The 18133-nt window shown below is 41.1% G+C and overlaps 1 protein-coding gene across 4 annotated transcripts in view; it reads right to left on the bottom strand.

Annotated features, from left to right (window-relative positions):
• The window catches only part of GRAMD4 (GRAM domain containing 4), a 75775-nt gene that overhangs the window by 54123 nt on the left and 3519 nt on the right, over positions 1-18133 (bottom strand). The window contains exon 1 of one of the 4 annotated variants that reach the window (XM_041405340.1): positions 7673-7694. The exons of the other annotated variants lie outside the window; for them this stretch is intronic. The gene's annotated coding sequence lies outside the window, so the exon portion shown is untranslated. Of the gene's footprint in view, positions 1-7672; positions 7695-18133 lie in introns of those variants that run through there. 4 annotated transcript variants of the gene reach the window in all.

The following is an 18133-nucleotide window of genomic DNA, read 5'->3' as shown; positions in this document are numbered from 1 at the left end:
CTCCAACCCTTCGAATGAAGACTAAAAAAAGCCACAAGGACAGTAAAGAGGCCCACTGGCATAACTGCCAGGGATGGGCATCATTTTGGGAAACTGAGCTCCTTTCTCATCCTAGGATGGTTCATGCATTTCAGTCCAAGCTCACAGAATAACCGGGTCAACAGATTACCCAGTAACACATTTACAGTATTTTTTTACTCACAAAACTGGTTATTTATCCCTATGTATGTTACCATCTAGCCTTTTAAAAATGCAAACCTTTCTTTAAATCATTCCACTGAATGAAGTCAGCATAAATTCTGATTTGACAGGTATGTCACGAGGGTCAATATTTTTAAAGAATTATTCAGTAGGTTAATAATTAAAAGAGGGCATAGTAAAGAACCATACTCCAAGGCATTTCTGAAGTGCTTAAAGTACAAGAAGTTGGTTCATAAAAGTATCTTCTCAGCTGAAATTTAAAAATAATAAGATCATTTTGTCTAAAAATTGTTTTGCATGTACCAGGTTCCCAAATTACTTACAGTTACATTACATTAACCTAAGCAGAAATGTAAGCTTGCCAACAAGCTCCTATGAAAACTCATTATCTGGCCTCCAGCCAAATGCTGGATCTAAGACAGGCTTTTTATGTCAGCAGCCTGTTCCTGCAACCAGAAACTTTTTTTTTATGCTGACATTTCAGCAGTTTCACTAGGAAAAAAGATTCTTGGAGATTCTGTATTCCAACTGACGAGTCAAATTTAGACAAGCTTGGGGAAGCTTTTGCAAAATGAAAGAGCACAATCTGATCTAGAATTAGATTTACTGTAAAATACAGCAACTAAATATCAAAACACTTTCTTCACCATCATAGCTATTAATCCCTCACCTTCTCCCAACTACCTATCCTAGACCCATCCCTACCCAAACACCCATTCTGCGCTCAGCTGGTTCAGCTGTGAGTTTCAGGTTGTTTCTAGTAACTCCCCATACCCACTACATCAAAACCACCATGCAACCGTGCACATGAGGAGCTCAGAGTGCAGTAACAAATACTATAACACTCTAATAAAAATACAAGTATTTTAACTTCATGCATTTTAAACACTGCCAAACACGCATTTCCTAACACCGTCATACATGTGACAATAACCAAGTGAAAAAGGTCTATTTTTTCTATGCTTAAAAAACCTCCTAGCTAAAATAATCTTTAAATATTTTTCTTGTTAACTGCCATTAATATCTACCAGCTAACACAAATTCTTCAAGCCAGAAGCTTTATTCCTTTTAGAGAGGGCCAGGGAAGAGATGCCTTTATTTTGACCTAATATATAATAACCCTCAAACAACTGCCAGACCTTTATTTCAAATGAATATATCAAGACCCAAAAACCAAAACCAACATACACTCACATTCCAAATTTATACTAATAACAGAAAAATCAAGTTTTCCCAAACTTCCACATGAAAATCATAAGGAGATCTACAACAAATTTTTCAGCCTACGTTTATAGAGACGCTTCAATAAGCAGACAACCAGCTTCCAGGGAATATTGACAGCCATCCCTGCCATCTGCAGGGACTTGTTTATGAGATGTGTTCCAATGAATAACCCTCCCACCCCTTCATGCCACTGCTACCCCATTTCTAGTCCTGCATGGAGGTGGAAGAGTTTGGGAGGCATAGGGAACTCAGGGAAGTGCAGCACTCAATGCACCACTGCTGTCTGAAACCTGCCTTAACTCACCCCAGAGTCTCCTACAAGTAGCTCATGGGTTTTGGTTTTCTGTTGATGCATTTAGTTTTTACACAAGTACAGTCTGTGGCCTGGTAGACCCAGCAGGGAGTGAACAGCTAAATCTTCATGTGCACTTTTCAGAGAAAGGGCTCTGCTTCACAACAGAGGGTTCAGTCAGTTTTCCTTAGCTGTTAACAAAACACAAACCTGCTACACAAAGTCAAACAGCATTGCCTCAGCAAGTGTTAGTCTGAAGCCTGAGGGAAAACAAACAAAGAAACCACTTAAAACATCATGGATGAATTTCATTCCAGGTCAAAAAGGCCCTACAAGACTATGACACAGTACAGTAATCTTCAAAGCACCCATGTTCCTTTTGCTAGAAAAATAGCTTTTCAGAAACTGAAGACGACCTGCAAATCTAGCATAATCCTAGTTCTCATCTTTACATTCCATCTCCTTCATATTGTCCTTTCATTCTCAAAATACATTTCTGCAGAAGTCCAGTGTAAGAGCCCTGGTACTTAAGAAAAGCCAGGCTGTGTGTGGATGAAGAAATACAGACATTGTTGTCAACACCAGGACATTTTGGTTTTATCATAAGGAAGGGATGTGCAAACTGAGGAAGTGGAAACTATCAAGACTGCATTTGGTATTCATTACTTCTACACTGAAATGCTCCTTAATAACCCTGAGAGTTTTCAGGAGAGTAGTAACACAAGACAAACTCAATCCATCCACATACACTGAAAATTAAGCTTGGTGTATTCTTTTCTAGACATGTCTAACTAAAACTAGAAGGAACAGTGAGACTATCGAAGCCTAATACAGATTCAGAGTCCTCTGTGTAATGTTCTATGCAAAAAGTTCCCTCCTGCTACAGAATTATTCCCCCCAATTTTTCATTTTAATGAATGGAATGTCATTTCAAGTCACTTTCCGAACATTTTGTACTTATTAATATTTAAGAAACTAACTAGAGAAAGATCAATTGCACTAGAGCTCCTTGTCTGCTCAGCTTTTCACAGAATCAGAATGGGTCACAGTGGCAAGAACCACAGTGGGTCATCTGGTCCAACCTCCCTACTCAAGCAGGGTCATCCTAGAGCAAAGGATAAAAGAAAAGGACACTGTTCTTCCCTGTGTGTACAGACTTCTCTCAAACTACTCTCCAGAAGGCTCACATCAGTGAAGAAAGCCAAACTTTATCCACAGTTCTTCTTGAACAACAGAGAGTGGTTTTGTAAAGGTGAAGTCTGCACCTTTCAAGAAAACTTTGCATTGAGCTCAACTCAACAAAGACATTTAGCACACAGAAGGGGCACAAGTCACACTCAACACAGCCCTTTCATGAACAGCCCCAACATGAGACTGAGCTCATCCAGGACAACACAACATTTTAGGTTCTCAGTACAGGATGTCATCACTTGTCATTGGAAACCAAGGCTGCAATATTTTGGCCAAACATTCAGCTGGATTGGCCAAGAGCAGCTTACAAACACTCTCTGAAAATTACAAGGATTGTGCAAGTGCCCTCGATTTCTGACATCAACAAACACGCAAAAATATCTTCCAACTGAGCTCTCTGCACACTCATCACAACAGGTTCATCCTGAAATAATACTCACTGCCTCGGCGTCATAGTCTGGTCAAGTCTTCAAATTACATCACCCTTGGCTTCAGGGCCATAACATATCCAGAACAAACTCCTTTCTGGTTTTGAGTAACATCTATTAAAAGCTCCTTTCAGGGTCAGGAACCCTTAAAACTCCAGGAACAGACTAGGCTAGACAGGGATAGACTAGGGGGATAGACTCTGGTGGGTTGTTTCTTTTCATAATAGATGAAGTTATCAGGCTATCTTTGAAGAAACATTATGCTTAGTAACTCAGGATTATTACGCCTATAAATTTGAAGGGAGATGAACAAAAAAATCCCACCAGAATCACTTCCTCTGTGTTACACACTCCCAGCAGAAGCAACACTCAGTTCACAGTTTGGAAACCAACAGGAAGCTGTGCTTTGCTGTTGCAGACTTAAACAGATGCAGCTATTAATTAAGCATCAACTCAAACAATTTATATTGTCCACTGGGAGGAGGAGGGGAGGAAGAAAAAAGTGGAAAGCTGTGTAACATGTTCTATGGTTCAATATGGGGACTGGAGATGAAGTTCAACATACAAATCTCGACTACCACTGGCGAGGTTGTCACAGCAACCATAATGCAGCTTCATGAATATGCATTATGCTAAAATCTATCTTTTTTTCCCCCAAAAGGGAGTAACGTGTCATTCAGCTCACAACATGAAGCTCCCAGGGAGACAAATCAGGACTGCACAGCAAAAGTGACTTGTCTTCAAAACCTTCAGCTTGGCAGCTTGAAACAAAAGGGCTGGGGGAAGAGAGAAGACCCAGAACATGATGGCTTGGGGCTGTAGGGCTCTCTTCTGTACCTTCCTCAAACAGTACTTCACACATATTTGGCAGACATTCCCAAAATGAGCTGCTCAGCTCCTGCAGAGTTGCAGACCTTAATCCCTCAAGCACCTGGGGACCAGCTCTTCAGCAGCACCAGTGACCCTCCACAGAAGGATGGAGAAGGGGGAGCTGCTGCTCCATGTCCAAGACAGCTCAAACTGGGGCCCTTGACTTGACCACCACTGGAAAATTGCGGGTGGACCGGTACACAAAAAAAAAATCCCAAACCACACACATGTACTTATCCAGGTTGCACCCCATTGTGTCAAGGAACAAAAGGCAGTAATTGTTTCCACTGAGTATCTGAGGGAGTTGTACTTTATCCTTAACTCCCCACTTACCCTAACATCTCTTCTGCTAACAGAGAGCCACCATACACACTTCTTCTGTCTGTCATCGTGAGACCTCTGTCTCTCATTGTGAAACCTAAAATTAACAAACTTTGTTAAATTAATTTGTCTGTAAATTGAGAATTTTAACTCCTAAACAGGAAAATAAAACTCATTCTTCCTCAGGATACTTGTGTGGGAGACAATAAAAGTGAGACACTGGTTATACCACCAGAAGAGCTGCACAAAAAAACCTTGCATGAAGACTTTGCCAGCAGAGAGCATCTCCAGCAGCATTCATGGACTGGAGGAGCCACCAGTTCAAGCCATGGCAGACAGCCTGCAGAAGGGTTAGCATGTCGTGACAAAGGCTATAGCTGATGTGAACTTCTTCCTTCTAGGTCACCCACTGGGTTCTCCTTTCTCCCCTGCTGTGCTCCCATCCCAATCCCAGAGGAGTCCAGCCAAGCCTGAAGCCCACTAGATCATAGGCTGACACCAAAGGGAGCAACCCCATTAATTTCTGCCACAGCCTTTGTGTCATTTGATCACTCATGCAGTTTATTAGCTCATTGCTGAGCAACTAATTTTTGTGTTTGTTTTCTGGCAAGGTCAGTTTAATCAGAGCAGACAGGCATGCAGTCTCACTCAGAGAAGCACAGACTATTGGAGATTCTGCTACTCCCACACAGAAAACGATTGTGGTGGTGGGCAGAAGGAGAAAGCATCCTTTTAAAGGAGCCACCTGCACTTAAATGAGGTTAAACAACTGCAAAGCTTTACCCTAAAGACAGTGTTTATGAAACTGCCACAAGGCGCATTTCGGAAATTGGACTCAAGAGCTTCATTCCCTACTCTGAAGGACAGGGAAGAGTTTGTCACAGTTTGGCACTGACAGAAGGCTTTTTTCTGCTCCCTTGCTCTGAATTTTGTCTACTAGTCAGGGCAGAGCTGATGACGAAGAGAGGAAGATGAGCATCACCAGCTTAGCAAGAGCCTCTGCATACAAGCAGGTTCAGAACTGGATGGGCTTCCAACAGGTAAGAAGCTGGGGCACACAAAAAGTGCTTATAGGCAAGCACAGCTTCTGCCTATAAAAACAGAGACATGGGGGTGACAAATGGGGCAGAAGGACAGGACACAACTAACACAGGGTAAGATTAAGTCATCACTGCATTTATCTCCTCGTCCACTGTTAAAATGGAAACTGTAAGAAGTCTAACTTGACACAACACTCAGAATAATGCTGGGCTTTTGCAACCTACTTTAAAATAAATATTTAAAGTTAGAAGTACATATACTGGCAGAAGTATCTTATGCAGACTAATAAGTTTATTAAGGAGGTAATCACTGACTGTTTATAAAAACTGTGAGCCCTGCCAGCCTTGAAGAATTTTGATTATATCCCTTCAAGGTAAAAAAGAACAAGTTATTGACACCTCTTTGATGCAAAGTTTTTCATCATCTCAACTGCATGTTCATCTTCAGAGAGTAACTACAGATAAATCAGAAAACAAAGGTACTGCTAAGAAAAAAAGACACTGTAGAAATGCGCTGCAATCCAAGCTTAAAAAAAAGATTCTTTGAGAACAGCTTTCCAAGGTCTACACAGACTGGCTTGGTCCTAGCAGGTATTTCTTTGAGAAGACTCTCAGAAGGAAGTACTTCATCAGCTCAGGGTGTCTGATCATAGCTCTCTCAGCAACCTATGAAAACAGAGCAAAGGTACATAGCATTGTCTAGTTTTGAAGAATGCCTGTGCATTCCTTTTTGTTTGTTGTGTGTAAAAACAAAGATGTACCCAGGCAGGACCCAGCTGACAGCTAACAATGACCAGTGTGCGCCGTGCACAGCTGAGGGCACGAGCCAGGGCTGAAGAGAAGCCTGTCCCGGCCCTCACCACCTCTGCACCTCACACATCTGAGAAACGCTTGCCTGAGCCACACTGCCAAGCCTCCCGTGCACTGCGATTTCACTGAGGGCAAGGCCACACAGAAGGAATTACTCAAGCCAATGTGCAAAAGACCACAGGCCTGCGACCGCTGCGTTACACGTGCAGCGATAAAATTAACCCCCCGACCTTGCTGACAGGAAACCACAGGCCCAGCTCCATACCTCCCACATCACATACCTACCAAGGCACCTCACCGAGAACAAGAATAAGGGCCAGAGTACAGCAAGATGGTCCATTTTGAGGATCTTCCCTCAATTTAGGGAGACAATTCAGTAGCAGCCAACACTAGAACTTAGTGAGTATCCAGTTAACACGAAACCATCCGGATGCAAGTTTTCAGTGAAAGATTCCTAAGATGCAGTAATTTTGTATACAACACTTTGTAACTTGTTTCTCAAAGTTTTAACTATCCTACTGCTGATCTGAGAATTTATTAACCTTCTGAAATGGGCATGTTGCAAAAAAAAAAATCAAGTGTTCCAATTCTGCTGACTACAAAAATCAAAAGACAGACATGGCTGAGGAAAAGAACTGAGCATTTTACCAAACACCAGTAGCTCTCCAACTGCCACACGGTTATAAAAATAATGGTAATCCATTACAGACTTTTAACTTCTCCCCTTGTGGTTAAATATAACACTGCCGTTCCATGAAGAACTATAAAGACAGAGCTAGCACATGGCAATTACAACCACCACTATAATTCAGCATCTTTTATTTCTTTCGTACATACTGGCCCTGAGTTTACAAAGAATGTGTATAATCCCCAAAACACAGACATTTCCATGCAAGAAGCAGAGCTGCTGCTCATTCCATTCCTTGTCCCTTTCTCCCAACAAAAACCTGAAAAAGCTTCTGAAGTTGGTGCTACAAGTACACAAGAGAGGGAAAGGGGAAAAAAAGTTTAAACACACCACAGATTACACAAGTTTGCAGAATTATAATTACTTATGTCAGCCTCTAAATGAAGGGGTATAACATATTGTGTAAAAACTTGCACAAATATTGTGTAAAAGGACAGGCACAACACACAAAGACAGGGTTTATCAGAGTAAGTTAAATGAAGAGGTAACACAGAAAGACCAAGTTTTACACAGTAAGTCTGGCTTCAGACACCAGCTTAATTTCTGGCACTGTCTGTACTACACAGCCACTTGTAAAAGCCCTGTAAACTATTCCTTGAAATCTTACCACAGAGTAAAAAAGTCAAGGTCAAGTTCCCACCAGACTGACAGCAGCTCTGCTGGAAAGCAGCACTCTGGAAAAGAGCCTCCTTCATTCCACCCACGCAGCTTGTCAAAAGATGAGAGAGATATTTTACTCCACATAGAAGAGTTAGGAAATAGCAGAGGAAGTTGTGTGACACAGGAAAGCACCGAACCTCGTCTCTAGTTATCACAGACCCCTCCTGCATTTCTTCTGACTGCAACCCTTTATGTAAGTCCAGCTGCAACGCTGTTACATTTGCTGGAAAAGGAAAGAAATCACTGTACCCGAAATACGGGTTTGATATCTGAACTGCAATTCCTTGTTTAAATAATTAACCTAGTGAAATGGCAGGCTCCAGATTGAAAAGCCCTGCTGCTCAAGGTAATCTTCCTTACAGGAGCAAACCTCTATTCTCTCACATTTCAAACTGCATCATTTCCACAGTAGCCAGAATATCTGCTCTTTGTCCCCATGCTTACAGTAGAAATCCTAAATTTTTAAAGGAACAAAACCCAAACCAAACCCCCAGCTAGTAAAGCCATACCAGGGAGCAGAGGGTACAGTCCTGTGAGCAACTAGATTCCTAAAGAACAGAACCACAATCCTGAAAGTTAATTCTTTTGTTCAGTAAATTGCTTGGGTCTTCTGCCATAACTGCAGATCTTTCATTTCATATGTTGATTTTACATGCTTTGGACAGCAAAACTCAGTAGAAATCTTTGCTATTAAATCTGATTCTTCCTAGAAGCAGCTGTTGTCTGGGTATCTCCTCCACATCTTTCCCAACCTCTGCCTGTAATATCAACTGCTGTCAAAAAAGCCAATTTGGGTGATACCACTAACTGCTCAATAAGAGGATTGAAGATGGACACCAGAGCAGCCCAGGAAAAGGCTGCCATACATGCTGAGCAGTATTGAGAGTTAAACAGGCAACTGATGGAGAAGTATGAAGGTGAGGCTGGGCAAAGTACATCCCCTCACCCCACCAGCAGTTACAGATGGGGACCATAGCCTATGAGGAAGTAGGATAACCTTGGAAAGAATGATGGAGAAGTCAGGGAGGGAAAGAAAAAAAAAAAAAGACATTACTCAAGTTCTCCATGCATGCTTGTATTTTCTCCCAAATTTTATTAATTGACAAAACCTATTTCATTTTGCAAACAAATCCAAAATAACACATCACTCAAGACACTCAACACTGCTGGAAATGAGCTCCAGCAGTGATCATAACCCACTCACCTTCACACACACACACAGGGCAGCTCAGCTCCCCACCTCCAGCAGCCTGGCACACACGTGGCTGACACAGGAACAGGGACAAAACATGGAGATGCGTGGCCACATTCTATGAGCAATTTTGAGGCCTCCTTAAGCAAGAACAGAGCCAAAGAAAACTAAAGAAAAAATTCCGTAATTTGAACAAAACAGAAATTATGCTTTACATAAGTCTGTAAGGAAGATACAAATCCTCTTCCTCCTAACAATAAACCAAACAGCAGAGGTAATTACCATAAGCTTGCCCAGTTCATACTAATTTGGTCGTATTTGTAAAAAATTAATGTTTTAATGGCGTCTCTTATATTCTACTGCCTCATAACTGCAGATGACAAAAAGTTATGCACAGGAGTTAACAACAACATTTCTGAAGCTGCTTGAAACAACTGGAACACGATTATCTTAGACCAAGTCTTTAAATAAAGCAGGGCATGTCAATAAACCAGCTCCACTTCTCTGCAAAGGGGGAGTCTGCTGTTAGCATCACCATCAAAGTATACACATAGGCTAAGTGGCATTTCTCCCAAGAGAACCAGCTCCTCTCTTGAAACAGCAGTATTAGCAAGTTTTCTACCAGATTTCAACATGATATGTACTGAACACATGGAAAAGGAAAAAAAAATCTCTGCCAGATCGATCCATTTGATCCCAAACATCGGTTAAGACATGAATCCAATGGTGTCTGCACTTCATGGATCAGCTTTTTGATTTATTAACCAAGCCTCTAAATTACCATACTTTTTGCATGCTCTATTATAAAAAAACCCCAGTACTTTCTTGTCTCAAAATGTCACAGATACAACGCAAAGCCTGTCAGGCTGCTAAAATAATCCAAAGCCAATGACAGCAAATAGCAACCTGGCACATGTTGAGCCTTCAGACTCAAAATAGATTTAAATTAACACAAAGATAGCAGGAGAGAGTTTAGTAACAAAGTGAAGAAACCAAGGGAAAAGAAATAAGATTATATCAGTCATCATTTCAATCAGCCCAAACAAGTTAAAAGGCAGCTGGAGGGTGGCATTTACGTCTGCCTCCAAGGCTGGGATGAGGGCCAGAATTACACTCCTTGATCTGACTTATTTATGCCATGCTGACACTTCAGCTGGCAGCAATAAAGGTCCAAAGGTCGAAGTCCTGTGAGGCTCAGAGCCATGTGCACACACACAGTGTGTCTCTCCAAGCAGTCGTGTCTGGAGTGGGGAAGGAAGGAGCAGGGAGCCACAGCCTTTGCAGCCATCCGCCCACCTGCCACCTAAAACCACTGCAGCTGTGCCCATTTCAAAGCTTCCTCAGTCCACAAAGATGATTTCTGGAGAGATCTCACCTTTCTTTATCCAACCACTCCTACAAAATAGTGTGTTTTTCCAAGCCAAAGCCAGAGAGAAGCCAGTGGTGCCTCATTTTACAACTGAGAAGCCACATCACAGGCTGAAGCCCACAAACCTCCAAAGACCTCATGAAAATTCTCTAAAGAATGTGGGGATGGATATAAAGGAAAGCAGAGAGCAACGTTTTTGGCACTTCTGTCAGTTTCTTACCTGGGATTTCTTACAGCTCTAACTTATTCAATTACTTAAATAATATTCACATATTTAAATCTTGGAATTTTAAAACCTAAACCATAGATTTCATTTTTCAAGAAGGATTCCAAAAGTTGAATTACAAGTCACGCTCAAATTCCAGTATAGGGATATTAAGCCTTTTATTTACACTACACAAATGTTTTAACACACACAGTCTCTCCAATTCATGGAAACTTGGAATTCTGAGACTTTTTGCATAAATGTCAGAAGTATACTCAAGACTGCAGAATATGATGGAACCACCAGCTAGTACTGAACTCCCACTAGCCTCTGATTTGCTTACATGATTGGCATAAAAGTTAAAAAAAATAAAGAGAAAAGTAAAATCTACATCATATATATATATATATATATATATGTTAGGGATCTCCAGAGCAAAATATGCCCAAAAGCAAATTACAAAACATCAAATTTGGTGAAGGGAAAGAAAAAGAAAGATGACATCTTTGGATTTCTTTGTTGTAGACACCTGGAGCCTCCATCCAGCTGCAGGATCTAGGCAGGCAGACTAAACTTGAGCAGGGACTTGGATGGCTGGAAATGGGAGTCTGCTCTAAACAACACCTTAGCCTTGGAAGAAGAGTTGATGAGTAACAGGGACTGGCTGTCTTTAGGGCGAAAAGAAAAGCTGTAAATACACAATGAAGAGATAGTTCATCTCCTATGGATATCCCTGCCAAACCATTCTATTTGTTGGATAGTGCAAAAGCTTCAGAAACTAAACAGCAGTTTTAATCAGGGACTGTTCTAGCTTTTAATTGCTGCACTCAGCTCTGATGCCCCACAGTATACCAGGGCATCAGGCTTTTCGAAAGATGTACTGCAACAAGCAAAATAAAAACTTCTCCTTACTAAAACCCTTCATTCACGAGAGGGAGGCACACAACCCAGAGTCATGAAAGCAAGTTTTTTCCAAATGAGAAGACTGTTTTCTAGTAAGTGTGAAGGCTTCTGAGTGCCCAGGAATCACAACTGACACTGGGATGAGAAAGCTGGGTCTGATTTGTATACAACCAGCATTAAGAACTTTGACCAAGAGCTCACATATGTACATTAAAAAAAGTCTTTGGATTTGGTATATAGTTAACAATCATCCAGAAGAGGTCAGACCACTTCACACACAAGGCATTCTTACACAAGGGTGCACAGTGGACTGTAATCACACTGCTAGTTATGACTACATTTTTCAAAACAACTTTTAAAGTAAAAGTTGAATCTACTAGTAAGTCCTTATTTAAAAATAAAAATAAGCTATTCCAATTATCAAATCATGTGAAAGAAAACCTGCATGCTTGTAGCTAACCTACCTCCAGAGCTCGTGTCTGGTGCTTCCTCTGTGGTTCAGAAACATCAGCAATGCATCTGTTTCCTAAACAGTTTCCCATGGCTCATGTCAGATAATGAGCAATCTGTGGTCGTTCAGTCATCTTCAAGGTCAAACCCCTTCATAGTGTTTCCAGTAAGTAAATGGGTCTTTAACTGACTTTTCACCTGACTTTTACAAGAATGCAGTATTAACCCATAGCAACTGAAGTATTGACTTAAAAAGTTCTAGAAAACATCACTCTGTGTAGCTTACCAACACTTAGCTCTGCTGGAGCGTTTGAAATGAGAAGAAGTAAAAAAACCAAGGAAACAGACACTGGTTTTTTGTGTCAGTCTAGGCAGTGTTTTGAAAACCCATCTAACACAGACGTTCAACAGTTAAATCTGCACACTAAATATTTTGTTCAATGAATGAGGTCTGCTTTACTTTCATATTAGCTCTCAGATGTTATTATGAACTTTTAGCCAGATGAAAAGAAAGCCTCCTTCAGGGTAAAACAAATAGCTGTAGTATGCTTCAGACAATAAGGAATACAAACTGCATGGAAGGATTTTCCATGATTTAACTATCATCAACAACAGACTAATGAGTCACAGACAACAGCTTAATACTTAGAGCTTATTGCTAAAGAAAAAAAAAATTTATGTGATTTCGAAATATTAACAAGAAAACACGAAATGAATTTTTAACAGATCCCTGTGGTGTCCCAAACCAGGTTAGCGGCAACCACCCAAGTGAAACTCAGAGTGGACACTGGACTCAGGCAGGCTTGCACTGCACCAGGCAAACCAGACTGAAAATGTCAGCCATTGTTTTGTACTCAAAAAGCATATACTGTCCCTGCTCTCCTTTAACAGAGAACTGCAAGGGCCAGAGAGCTTCACCAAGCACATTCCAACTGCTAACAAAGTAAGCTCCACATTCCTCCTGTAAAATATTCCAAGAAATGGTATTTGTGCCTCATTTATTTTCAAGAGGGATAAGTGATCCAGCGTAAGAGGGAATCTTTGTTGGCAGAGCCCTCAAACTGGGGAAGAATTGCTACTGGAAGAAACAGGAAAGAAGCAGAAGTAGCTTTACAAATAGTGTATTTGCTGAAAAAATACTGCCTAATATAGTTTTCTGGGGAAGTCAGAAGTATTCCACCTTGGCAGGCTATTCCCATGACTGAAAGTAAAGAGCTGTTGAATGCATGTACAATCATCAGTCCCATAAGTAACTCTGCCAGGGAGGGAAGACAAGATTTATCAAAATAGGGCGAGACCCTTCTTAAGTATCAAAAGCTTTTGTTTTCCGAACATTTCTTCCAAATAGAAAAGGGCTTGCTTATTATTCCAAATAATCTGGAAGAGAACAGAGTTCTCATTTCTACAGTGTTTTGAAAACTCTTGACATTAGTTCTATTTACTGCAAGTTTCCAGGAAGCTCTTACATCTGAGGAAAATCTTGCAAGCACAGCACCTTGTAGCAGCTGGCAGTTCTCTTAAAGGATCAACGTGCTCAACCATATTGTTCACACCTTCTTGGGAAGGGCATTCCCCACTGCACAACCACAGGTCATCCCACAGAGCCACTGAGACCATGCAGGGTTTCACACAAAACCAAGTCACACTACATTTTTGTACAAAAAGTGATCTCAGACACTTGGAGGTATCCTCTGAGTTACTTTGTAGATTAGCTTTTAAAGGAGCATGAGATATAGGATAAAAGCACTGCAGAAGTACAAAGAATTATAAACTTAATCTAATTGTAATAACACCTGCAAGTGATTTAATGCTTTGGAAAGTCAGACTACTGAAAGAATATATTCAGACAGATTGCCCTTTTTCCTACTCCTTCCAATGACATAATCAATCCTTGCAGGGCGATGCAAGACTTAGTAGTCTTCAGAGATGGTTTTTACTATTATCTGATGATCCTATCAGTGCAAAGACACCCTAGTCTAAGTCCCATGAGGACGCTTTGGATGTTTTGCTGCTCCCAAGTTCCGCACTTCACAGCAGTCTTTGCTCCACGCAAACAGGACAGCAGCTGCTGGGAATCAAACACCTCAGCTAAAGACAGCAAGGTACATGAACATCACAGCAAGGTGCATGAAGGCAACTCCTTTGGCACTACTCCCTCCCTCACTAGGGAAAAGGTGAGCAAGAGAGAAGAAGAAGAAAGCCCCTAATACAAAAATGAGTTCAGAGGATCATGGATCACACATCATCTTGCACTTGATTTCAAGCAGGTCAAGGTCGTGTTCATCAGGGGCCATGTAACTGCAAGGAATATCACACTGAATGTTCACAGCATTTCATCTTTGGGTGCTTAAAATGCTATTGTTTTTTCCTGTTCCAACCTCGTATCTCATTGCAATACTTGTGCATTTCAAAAAACACTCAAGAGCCCAGGCTATTGTTCCCTGCACTCCCAGAATGAGGTTATAGGTATTTTCAGACTGGTCTCTACTGCAAAGATCTTTAAGGCTCAAATTGGACATCCCATTCTCTCCAGACAACGCACAAAGCGTAAACTCACCCATTTTCTGGGTTATCCCTGAAACAAAATCTGACAGTAGTAGCAGTCCCACTACTAGGGAAGTGCCATGGGAAGCAGCTTTACCCAAAGCACACAACCATACAGTTCCCTGGATTGTGATCTGGAGCAAATTACAGCAAATTACAGGGTTTAGACACCTTCGTCAGTCCTAACATAACTAGGCAGGTCCCTGAAGCTGTACAGCTCCAGACATCACCTGGCTCTAAAAAACAACATGGAAAAAAAAGATATCCTCATCAGGCTTCTAACACAGCAGCAGGGACTACTCAAGTGAAGTCCAAAAAATTCAAACATTTTAAGAGATCATTCTCCAGACACCTGACGTCTCCCCACCCCTGTGGCTGTGACACTCCTGAAAACTGCTGACAGTTAGAAATCTGCACACCTCTCCATAGCCCCGTGACACTTCCCCAGGAATTACAACACACTTCTGACCTTGAGAAGTGCAGCAAGGTATTTTAAAGCAGTTTTTGTGCACACCTGGGAATGCAGAGAAGAGATCCAGAGAGAAAGAAAGGAAAACATGTAAACCATTTTCCAAATGTAGAAGGAATGTGGAGCCTCCGATAGTAAAATACATAGTGAGAGGCTGGAGGACTTTTTTCTGAAGGTACCTCTGAAGCTAAAATTCTCTTAAGAAGTCATCTTTTTCATACACATTTCTAATTTAAGAAGTCAGTTTTCAAAATTTAAGGTAATGATAAATTTTAGTTTATGAATTAAACCCTGCCTTGAGAGGATCTAAAGATGCTTGTGTATCCTTCACTGAAAAGCCATGTACTAATTTTTGATCACTGAATATTGGTCAGTTTCCAAACCAGTGAATTTGATGCGTTCTGTATGTCAGTAACCCTGATACCTGACATGAATATTGAAGGAACAAGTGGCTTTTACAACATGGTAAAATGCCAAGCATTAGTAATGCTAGATACCAATACAAACTGCTGATAGTCCTGTCAAGAGATGTGGTAAGACAGTTTTAGCAGCTGGAAACTAATGCACTCAGTCATTAATTGCATGCATCAGGCCAGCCTGAAGTGTATGGTTTTGTTCTTTCCAATTAAGGTAAGTACAGACCTCTCATGTTGTGAAGTTACTTTTGGGGGGATACTAAGAAAATTTGAAAGTGCCTATTAACCATTGTATTTGGACATAGAGCAGGCAAGCAACTGACAACTGTTTTTTCCACATGATTTTCCTATATTCTTTAAGAACCTTCAAAAAATCCTACCTTAACCAACCACACATACTAACATTAACAGGAAGGAACACTTAATGGCAAAGAAATGACCATCCCCTCTCAAGGAGTTTGATGCAAAACCCAAGGATAAAGTGATATTTTGTGCTTTATGCGTTTTTCTTGTTCTTCTCTCTCCCTCCTGTCCATGACCAGTGTTAGCAGCATTACACCAACATCTTTATTCTCCACCTAGAAGTGCTCACCTAAAAATAGAAACCCTGCTGACCTAAAAATAAAGCCCCTGTTTACAAATTCTGTATTTAACATCAACTACAGAATCACCCATCTACGCACACAGCATCCAGACTTCCCTGGGTTTAGACTACAGACAGCTGCTCGCCTGCAGGCTCATCTCCGGGGAAATGCAGCTATGCAGAAGTGCCCAGGGCTGGGCAGGGCAGGACGAGGATGGCTGCTGGAGAACCAAACCAGCCCACAGCAGGAATGTGCCCTCACAAATGTAAGCACACGTTCATTATAAGCTGTGATGAGCTCTGTTTCAGACAGGACCAACACACCCCAAAAACACATGTCCCCATGTGACTCAGCATCCAATGGTTACGCTTATTAGGCATGTGCAGCCAGCAAACCTAGTCACAAATCCCTTAATCACAGGTCAAAAGAGTTGTCAAAGCCTGCACTGATGGGATCAGGAAAATGCTGAAGAGTTTTAGACAAGGAACATTAGCTCCTATGGAAGGGCAGAGGTACTCAGAGTGTACTCAGAGAGTAAATCATCAGTGATTTACAGCACCGAAGTGACCTCTTGGACCTGCATCCAAAAAAAAAAAAATGCATCATTTACTTTAGAAGTTTCTTATTTTTAAAGCATACTGGAAAACATGAGGCCATAACTATAGTATTGTGCCCAGTTCTGTGGGCCCCAGCACAAGAGATAAATGATCATACTGGAGACAGTCCAGCAAAGGGACTGCAGCATCTCTCCCGTGAGGAGAGGCTGGAGCGCTGGGTCTGTTCTGCTTGAAGAAGAGAAGGCTCAAGGGAAGGATTTTATAAATGTGGATAAAAAGTAGGAGGGAGGGTGTAGAGGTGACAGAGCTGAGCTCTCCTCGGTGGTGCTGTGACAGAAGCACATCTAAGGGGCTCAAACTGAAACAAAGGAAGTTCTCTCTGAACATCAAAAAACACTTTTTTTACTGTGGGGGTGACTGAGAATTTGGACAGGCTGCCCAGGAAGGCTGTGGAGTGTCCATCCTTGGAGATACTCAAAAGCATCTGGACTTTTCCCTGAGCAACCTGCTTTAGCTGGCTTTGCTTGAGCCAAGGGTTTGATCAGGTATCCCCAGAGGTCCCTTCTAACCTCAGTCATTCCATGATGATGTGAAATAAAAAGACTAATTCTCTTCAATTACTGATGAGACGCCTAGAGCAAGTTTTAAAAGAATACATCAAACTTCATCTAAAGTGATCTACAGGTGAAGTGTTCTTTATGGACAACCACAGAAAGCTTTCTGCCTTAACCATGAACTTATAGGAAGCTGCAACCAAACAGAATTTCAGTTTTTATTAAAATGCAAATTAGTTTTTAAACTTAGAGACAATTTTGAGTATACTCAAGGCATGTTTAGAGAACACTTCCTGTGGGTTTTTTTCCTCATTAACACAGGCAAATATTAAGCACATATAGTGACCCAGGATGCAAATAGAACAGATTTTTTTCAATGCAAGCTGTGAATCTTTACATTCCATTACCCTCAGAAGGAAAAAATCTGCATTTTCAATCATTTAAGTACCTCTGAAGATCTGGTCTTGTAAGCCATGGAATTAAATTTACTGCTCCCAGAGCATGCACCAGGAGAAAGACTGGGTGTTCAAGAGAGAAGGTGAAACACAGCAAGAGGCTCCCACCCACAAATACAGAATTTCTGATTTGCATCTGATAACTGCTCTTTCAGTTTAGTAAAGACGATTTACTGTGCAAATGAAACCATACTATTAAGGTGAAGAAAAACATCCAGAACGTACTCTCTCTGAAGACTGCAGAGCCTGTTAATATTTATGAAGTCTGAAGTAGCTTCAAAGACTTCATTTTTTCTTATGTCATAACAAAAAGCAGTGCTAAGTCATTAAATTTTAAGGGGAGTTTACAACTAAACTATAACTCTTTTAGTAAATTGTGACCTCTAGGAAAAGGCCTGATTTCTTTGGTTTGGGAGCGTGTGTCCTGTACCAACGGCAATGAACACAAGGTCCAAAGAGGAAACTTGCATGTTCAGAAACTTCAAAGATCAAAACATGATAACCTCAAAGCACCCAACATTACAACTGAAGCACTACATTTGTTGTCTGTATTTCTGTGCACAGATTATTACATGGATTAATCTGCCAGGTTAAGGGCAGTGGGCAGAGAGAAAATCTGTTTTGAAAAACCCTGATTAAGCACTTACTGTCAAAAGCTTTCCCTCTGATCAAACTCTGTGTCACAAAAATAACACATTAGAGAAAGTGAT

This window comes from Onychostruthus taczanowskii, unplaced genomic scaffold (genome assembly GCF_017590055.1).
Source record: "Onychostruthus taczanowskii isolate IOZ18803 unplaced genomic scaffold, ASM1759005v1 scaffold23, whole genome shotgun sequence".
Lineage (NCBI taxonomy): Eukaryota > Metazoa > Chordata > Aves > Passeriformes > Passeridae > Onychostruthus > Onychostruthus taczanowskii.
The sequence above is the reverse complement of the archived record's forward strand: the minus strand, read 5'-3'. Positions and strand labels throughout refer to the sequence as shown.